The sequence below is a fragment of the Hylobates moloch genome, unplaced genomic scaffold, assembly GCF_009828535.3.
Source record: "Hylobates moloch isolate HMO894 unplaced genomic scaffold, HMol_V3 SCAFFOLD_15, whole genome shotgun sequence".
In the NCBI taxonomy this organism is placed as follows: Eukaryota; Metazoa; Chordata; class Mammalia; order Primates; family Hylobatidae; genus Hylobates; species Hylobates moloch.
This window is the reverse complement of record NW_026652290.1, coordinates 26,392,191-26,400,651: the sequence shown is the minus strand read 5'-3', so window position 1 is coordinate 26,400,651 and position 8,461 is coordinate 26,392,191. Positions and strand designations below refer to the sequence as shown.

General features: G+C 36.4%; 1 long non-coding RNA gene across 3 annotated transcripts in view; it reads left to right on the top strand.

The window, feature by feature from the left end:
• Positions 1–628: 628 nt before the first annotated feature.
• LOC131381393 (uncharacterized) overlaps positions 629–8,461 on the top strand; it is an 88,015-nt gene continuing 80,182 nt past the window's right edge. For all 3 annotated transcript variants that reach the window (XR_009210136.1, XR_009210135.1, XR_009210134.1), the window contains exon 1: positions 629–743. This is a non-coding gene — a long non-coding RNA (uncharacterized LOC131381393). The remainder of the gene's footprint in view (positions 744–8,461) is intronic.

The following is an 8,461-nucleotide window of genomic DNA, read 5'->3' as shown; positions in this document are numbered from 1 at the left end:
AACTAAGAATCCCTAAGCCTAGCTGGGAAGGTGACCACTTCCACCTTTAAACACAGGGCTTGCAACTTAGCTCACACCCAACCAATCAGATAGTAAGGAGAGCTCACTAAAATGCTAATTAGGCAAAAACAGGAGGTAAAGAAATAGCCAATCATCTGCTCCCTGAGGACACAGCGGGAGGGACAATGATCAGCATATAAACCCAGGCGTTCAAGCCACCAAGGCAACCCCCTTTGGGTCCCCTCCCTTTGTATGGGAGCTCTGTTTTCACTCTATTTCACTCTATTAAATCTTGCAACTGCACTCTTCTGGTCCGCGTTTGTTACTGCTCGAGCTGAGCTTTCGCTCGCCATCCACCACTGCTGTTTTGCCGCCCTCGCAGACCCGCCGCTGACTTCCATTCTTCCAGATCCAGCAGGATGTCCACTGTGCTCCTGATCCAGCGAGGTGCCCATTGCCACGCCCGACTGGGCTAAAGGCTTGCCATTGTTCCTGCATGGTTAAGTGCCTGGGTTCGTCCTAATGGAGCTGAACACTAGTCACTGGGTTCCACAGTTCTCTTCTGTGACCCACGGCTTCTAATAGAGCTATAACACTCACTGCATGGCCCAAGATTCCATTCCTTAGAATCCCTAAGGCCAAGAACACCAGGTCAGAGAACACAAGCCTTGCCACCATCTTGGAAGCGGCTCACCACACCATTTGGAAGCTCTGTGCGCAAGGACCCCCGGTAACATTTGCAAGTAAGTCAAATTTGTGTTTTACTTCTAACAACTACAAGGAATCATAGGTATACATTTCTACGGCAGATTTTTTATTCTTAGTTTTATTTTGACCAGCTTTCCTATTATAGCATTTCACAAAATGGATATTCTGAAGAACTCAGTGCTGGGAATAGGTAGGTAATGGAAGGTTGCATACTATATACCCCTTCTTTGACAGTCACAAATTACCTTAATATAGTACATTATCTAGAGTGTTCTCAGGTGATCAATAATTTATTTTTAAAGAAAGCATCTCTCATATTTTGTTACTACAAAACATGTCGCACAACAGTACTCCGTGAAATAACAGTTTGAAAAATTCTGCCTTACGTCATTTATTTTCTTTTCTTGTATTTTGTATGTTTTCTTAAACTTCCTTGAAACCTATGTCATTTGAGGAAGGGCAAGGACACCAGCTGGTCTCTGTCTCACATGTCTGTGTAAAGAGGGTCCACCAACAGGCTTTGTGTGAGCAACAAGGCTGTTTATTTCACCTGAGTGCAGGCGGGCTGAGTCCAAAGAGTCAGCAAAGGGTGATGGGATTATCATTATTTCTTAAAGGTTTTGGGATAGGCGGTGGAGTTAGGAACAATGTTTTGCGGGCAGGGGGTGGTTCTCACAAAGTACATTCTCAAGGGTGGGGAGAATTACAAAGAACCTTCTTAAGGGTGGGGGAGATTACAAAGAAACTTCTTAAGGGTGGGGGAGATTACAAAGTACATTGATCAGGGTGGGGCAGAAACAAATCACAATGGTGGAATGTCATCAGTTAAGGCTATTTTCACTTCTTTTGTGGATCTTCAGTTGCTTCAGGCCATCTGGATGTATACGTGCAGGTCAGAGGCGATATGATGGCTTAGCTTGGGCTCAGAGGCCTGACAGTCTCTAGCTGGAGAGAGGAGGTGTTGTCACTTGATTCTAATAGGTTTGTTCAAACCTAAAAAGCAGTACACCTGATTTTCAGCAACACTTTCTCTTTCCCCTCAATGCTTTCTAAGTAGTATTTTTCCAGTTTTATTTTTTGTTTAATGCAAAATAAATGAGGAAACACAAATGACTTATAGGTTGAAGACTGATTGCCTAGAAAACACCGGCTGAAATTTAGACAATAACAACAAAAACCAAAAACCAAAAGAGAATAAACAAAGTAAAACAAACAAATCCCTTTTATGTCAGCTTCTCCTAGAAAGAAAACTGAAACATTATAGAAAAATATAAAGTTGCAAATATTATTCTTTCTGAAGGAAAACAGTTAGTAGTTGCCTGACTTAAGAAAAAAACTTGTATTCCAGAATAAATATACAGACGTATATACATTTAATAAATAATTTAAGAAATTAGAAATAATAAGAAAACAATGTTCAATCTCTAACTTATATCATCATCCTCCTTAAAATGCATTTTACTGACTTTCTAGATAAAAGATAGCTACATTGTAGTTTTTAAGAGTTACATATAATGCTATTGGGGGAAAAAAACCCCAGAATTAACCACACTTCTCTTAAAAACTTGGCATATTTTGATGAGTGTGTGTGTGTGTGTGTGTATATATATATATATACACACACACACTCATGTGTATATATGTATATATGTACATGTATATATGTGTATATGTGTATATGTATATATGTATATATGTATATGTATATATGTATATATGTATATGTATATATGTATATATGTATATGTGTATATGTATATATATGTATATGTGTATATATGTATATGTGTATGTATGTGTATATATGTATATGTGTATGTATATGTGTATATATGTATATGTGTATATATGTGTATATATGTATGTGTATATATATGTGTATATATGTATATGTGTATATATGTATATGTGTATATATATGTATATAGGTATATATATATGTGTGTGTGTGTATGTGTGTGTGTATATATATATATATATATATATAGTAAATTCCCAGCAAAGATTTCCTGTCAGAAAGTATGATCAGATATGTGCATAGGCAACAAAAGAAAAAACAGACAAATGGGATTGCATCAAACTAAAAAACTTACGCACAGCAAAAGAAACAATCAGTGAAGTGAAGAGACAATCTACAAAGTGGGAGAAGATATTTAGGAACCATACATTTGATAAAGGGTTAAAATTCAAAATACATTCAATTCAAACAACTCAAAAGCAAGAAAACAAATAAACTGATTTAAAAATGGGCAAAGAACCTGAAAATAAATTTCCCAAAACATACCAATGGCTCATAGGTATATGGAAAAAAGTGCTGAACATAATCACCAGGCAAATGCAAATTAAGACCACAATGAGATGTCACCTCACAGCTGTTAGGATTGCTATTATCAAAGAGACAAGAGATAACAAATATTTCTGAGGATGTGGAGAAAAGGTAACCCTTGTAACACAGTTCGTAAGAATGTAAATTAGCATAAAAACTATGAAAAAAAAGTATGGAGGCTCCTCAAAAAATTAAAAATAAAACTACCATATGATCTGGCAATTTAACTTGTAGGTATATATCTAAAGAAAATGAAATCTCAATGTGAAAGACATATAGTATTTGCACTACTATGTCTATTGTAGCATTATTCACAAAAACCAAAATACAGAATCAACCTATGTGCCTATCAATGGATGAGTGGAAAAAGAAATGTGATATTTATACATAATGGAATGGTATTAAGTATTAAAAAATAAAGAAATCCTATTATTTGTGATGAGATGATGTGGATGATCCCAGAGGACATTATGCTAAGTGAAGTAAACCAGACACAGAAAGACAAACACTGTATAATCTCATCACTTACGGAGATTATGGAATCTAAAAAAAGTCATAGAAGCAGAGAGTAGTAGAATGTTACCGGGGCTGGATGGGGATTGAGAAGTAGGCGAGTGTTGGTCAAAGGAAGCAAAATTTCAGTTAGGTAGGAAGAATAATTCCAAAGATCTATCGCAGAGCATGGTGATTACAGTTAATAACTGTATTGTATACTGTACTTGGAAATCAGTAAGAGAGTAGATTTTAAATGTTCTCACCACAATAAATGGTAAGTATGTGAGGTAATACATATTATAATTAGCTTGATTGAGCCATTGCACAATGTATACATATATTAAAACCTCATGTTCTACACTGTAAATATATACAAGTTTTATTGGTCTATTAAAAAATAATGAACTAAAGTAGATGGAGAATTGGTTAAAAAAAATAAAACCTCATGCAAAAAAAATTTTATCAGACTCTAAAAATTGTACTCCTAAAAGGCTGCACCCATTTATATACCAACAAAAATATATGAGAGTGCCAACTCTTCTTGTCATCACATTTTCAGGCAGACATTATGAAACCAGCAAGCATTCAGCAAAGATGTTGAAAGTGTCAAGAAAGCAGGGCACAGGAGAACAGACTGATTAGGCAGGGCTGCTGATTCTCAAGTAAAAAAGTGAAAATTAACTAATTTGCATTGAAGCTTAAATGAATTCTGGTCAGTTCTACTTAACCTTCCCAGTGTACTTATATTTCAGGAGAAAATTATTTTAACATGATGTTTTTTCTAATTTTGGGATTTTAGGTGGTGTAGGAAATTATTAAATACAGCCAAAATTGAAAACACAGAGTTGTCAGGATCTTTTATTCACAGGGTTTAAGGCTCTACCACATTCATCTGGCAAAAATTCCCATCCCTGGTCTAATACTTTCCCCTGTTTTGAAAGGCAAGTATTTTCAAAAAGGGAAAAAGAGGCCAGGTGAGGTGGCTTACACCTGTAATCCCAGCACTTTGGGAGGCCGAGGTGGGCGGATCACCTGAGGTCAGGAGTTTGAGACCAGCCTGGCCAACATGGTGAAACCCCGTCTCTACTAAAAATACAAAAACTAGCCCGGCATGGTGGCAGGCAGCTGTAATCCCAGCTACTCTGGAGGCTGAAGCAGGAGAACCACTGGAACCTAGGAGACAGAGGTTGCAGTGAGCGGAGATCACACCTTTGCATTCCAGCCTGGGCAAGCAAGACTCCGTCTCAAAAAGAAAAAAAAAAAAAAGAGTATCAGTGATTTATACTGTAGAGCACATTAGTTGGCCACTTTGTCTCCTAACAAGTTTTGACAAATATATCAGAAAAAGAAAGCTCCATTATGTGTATATGGGGGTGGGTGGGGGAGGGTAGGGAGGTGCAGAAAAGAAAAAAGGGTGTTCTATTCCTGCTTTTTACTGCTTTAAGAAGGAGACTGGATTGACCTTGGAGCAATCATTTTGGGGCAAGAGAAGGCATTATACAGCCAGGAGACAGCCTATGGGGGATGAGAACTGCCTCAAGAATGAAGTTGAGGCAGTTGGGTTTCACAGTACAGGATTATGAAAACCACTCAAAGAGAAGCACACAGACTTTATGAATACACAAGTGCTTCCAGAGCTCATACTACTGCCCAGTCTTTTTTCTTCTCTTTCTTCCTTCCTTTCTTCACCTCTTCCTCTCTCTCTTTGTTAATTAGTTAAATCCTATCTGCACAATAGCACATTTCCCCAGAGCAAGAGGCCAGAAACAGGCCCTCTAACTCCTCTTCTCCAAGTCGTAAGGATGTAAGTTTGTCCCTCTAACTGCTTTCTACTCTACTGATTTCCACTTCAAATGCTCTTTCTACATCCCAGCTATAATGTGTATATATTGGCTTGAAATCCTCAAATTACTTCCACTTTTTCTTTTCTTGACTTCTGAGAAATGGTTCTTCCCTTATTTTATTCATGAGATTCTAGTGGGCCATTTCATATGCCTACATAACTCTACTTCCTTATCTCAATTTTATTTATGTAGAGGGTGCATATGAATTGAGGTGGGCCAAGCAGAGTTCTTCTCTGAGACTTTTTCAGACTGAACTACTAAGGACATACTTGCATTGGAGCAATGGGAGGGTCCAAAACGCTAAAGACTGAACATTTCACCTGAATCATTCAAGTAAAGATTTTGTGTCAAAGAAACAAGATCTAGTTTTTCCTCCTGCCATTTTTCAATGGAGGTTAGGAATCTTATTGTAGAGGTCAAATCAATATGATAGAAATAAATAGGTCATACCTTCATTGAACATCTGAGCATAGCAAAAGTCAAACTTCCAGCCCATAACAGCATCATGTAATCGAATAATTCTGACTCATAGTGATATAAACATCCTAAATTCTCAAAAGAGGCATTGCAAATGTTCATTAAAAATATAGGCATAAACAAGCTAGATGTTCTTCCTTAGAAAAATCTCAAACAGCCATGAATACCAGTGAAAATAAAGGGAAGAAAAAAAGAAACAACTTTCATAAAGTAACCTTTAGGAAATTCACCTTTGATGGATGATACTGATTCCGAGTGGAAGGTTATTTTGGAGTTTAAAGTTTGGGTTTTATTTTTTTTTCCCCTGAATTTGTATTCTTTTAAGATAGTTTAAGATTGAAGTCTTGGAAAATGCTTCCCAAGGTCACAATCTATCTTTGAGGGGGCATCTTCCATGAAGCCATGAGTTTAGAGAACAAAATAAAAATCTATTTGTCTCAAGAAAAATATAATAGGCAGGTATTATTTGGTGAATGTGATTCGTGGCAACTGAAAGCTTGAACTGTGAATCTTTATTTCATAAATCATAACATTAAATCTATGACACGGTGATTGGTACTAATGATAAAATTCTTCTAAGTTACAGCAGATCTTAATTTTGGCTCTTCAGGACAAGGATTACAGAAATACTATGTTTTCCCTGTAGTTTTGTAATACCTGTGACATATAGAAGTCAAAATCATTGACTCCTTAGAATCTCATAGATGAAAACATTGAAAAACACTGAGAATGAACTTTGGAAGTCACATCACCTGTAGCATTTCCACAATTGAGATTTTTACTCCTATTTTCATTGATGTATGTATTCATTTATTTAACTCAGATTTGTTGAGCTCCACATACATGGTAAACAGTAAGCTAGACGCAGCACCAGCATGCTGGCCATCACTCTGATGGTCCTTATTCCAGAGCTCTGTCCTCTCTCTTTTCTTCACATGGTTCGCAGTGGTGCATTTGAATCCACCTCAGTCACTCATGCTCCAAATAACAAGCAACCGGAAGATGAACTCTCTCTTTATTTACATTATGTTTTTAGAGGGGCTGAAACATTTATTCTCATGAAATAAAGGAAAAACAAAACAAAACAATGGAGGTACAGATAAATCTATATAAAGCAGGATTCATTTCTTTATACTGCACCAGATACAAAATATTCGGCTTGAAAGATGATCTCATTTTTAATTTATAACTTTTCTAATTCTTTGTCATTGATTTCATGAATAAAATATTTTGACAAAATTAATGAAAATAAAACACTTTGATGAGTAACCACAGGTTTTCTTTGTTTACATGCTATTCTCAGGTTCTTTATTCTTTCCACATTAAAGCACATGAGTGATTAATTTTCTCATATACATTTAATGTGTTTTTTCCAAATTAGAAGTAACTTAAATACTATAGAGAATTTGTGAAGAAGATTAATTGCTTTTCATTTCAAAAGCATTGTTCTGGCATTTCGTACATATGGTATTAATACAGAAAGAGCTTTTTTGTTTTCCTTGTTTTTGCTCTGTTTATAATACTGCTAATTATTCACTCAGCTTATCAGTCACACATTCATTGCTCTTAAATTTCTGCTTGTGTGCTCTGGAAAAGTAAAATATGAGATAAAATAATATATCAGCTAAGCCCAATATACAAAGAACTAATCCAGAAAGATTCTATGTATTCTCTTAAAATGTCTTATGTTATTAAGGTTAAATTCTCAGCCTGATGCACACCAAGTTATAATCCTTCCTGGATACAATGTAACTCCCTAAAGGAAGGAAACAAAAGTGATAATCGTACTGTTTCTTCAATGTCTAAAATTCAAATTCATGCAAAAAGCATAATAGTGGAAAGAAATTCAGAAAATTATATAGTGTAAGCAAATAGGGAAACTAGCATTTGCAAAAGTAGGTGGGAGATTTTTAATGTTAGTTATTAACAGTGTAATATATAGGCCATACTTTATCTGGAAGACAACAGTCGACCTTTGAATGTTAAATTAGATTGACTCTGAGCAATTACTATATGCTAGGTGTTATGGGAAGATGAAGACAGTGTTTGTTCCCTAGTTCTGTATTTCCACAGTATCCCTGGTCTGGCCACAACTCCCATTTTAGTCACTGTGCCTTCCCAGGCTAAGGCTCCTGGTTTGGGAATTCTTCAACTTGCCTTCTCCACCCTGATCCCCCTAATAAAATATGCAGATCCATATATCATTCTGTTGGTGTTATTTTATTGTTATGCTAAGCTGATGAATTCCAATACCTAAATTGGTTTACATGTTATTGCTAATATGCTGCCCTTTGCAGTCAGTGCATAGGAGTTTAAGGTCATAAAATGGGCAAAGTCAGAAAAAGTTTTCCCTATGAGAACACAGACAAACAAACAACAACAAAGACAAGTCATAAAACAACATTCCTGACTAGAAAGTATTTTCATCTTTTTTTTTTTTTTTTTGAAACGGAGTCTCCCTCTGTCGCCCAGGCTGGAGTGCAGTGGTGCGATCTCGGCTCACTGCCAGCTCCGTCTCCTGGGTTCATGCCATTCTCCTGCCTTAGCCTCCCAAGTAGCTGGCACTACAGGTGCCCGCCACCACACTCGGCTAATTTTTTGTATTTTTTAG